This window comes from Papaver somniferum, unplaced genomic scaffold, assembly GCF_003573695.1.
Source record: "Papaver somniferum cultivar HN1 unplaced genomic scaffold, ASM357369v1 unplaced-scaffold_48, whole genome shotgun sequence".
Lineage (NCBI taxonomy): Eukaryota > Viridiplantae > Streptophyta > Magnoliopsida > Ranunculales > Papaveraceae > Papaver > Papaver somniferum.
Window position 1 is genome coordinate 133,852 of NW_020647415.1, and position 246 is coordinate 134,097.

Genomic DNA, 246 nt, shown 5'->3' on the forward strand with positions numbered 1-246 from the left:
AATTCACGAAGTCGAAAATGCATTTTTGTTGGTTATCCTTGTGGAAAAAAGGATTGGTGGTTATTTGATTTGGAAACCGAAAAATTCTTTATATCTTGTGATGTGGTTTTTTTTGAAAATAAATTTCCTTACCGGGTTGTTTCTTGTAACGATGTTTCTTCCGATGATGATAATAATAATAATGAAGAATGCCGAGTTGAATTGGAGCTCCCTACGAAACAGTCAGATTTGTTATTGTCTGACACA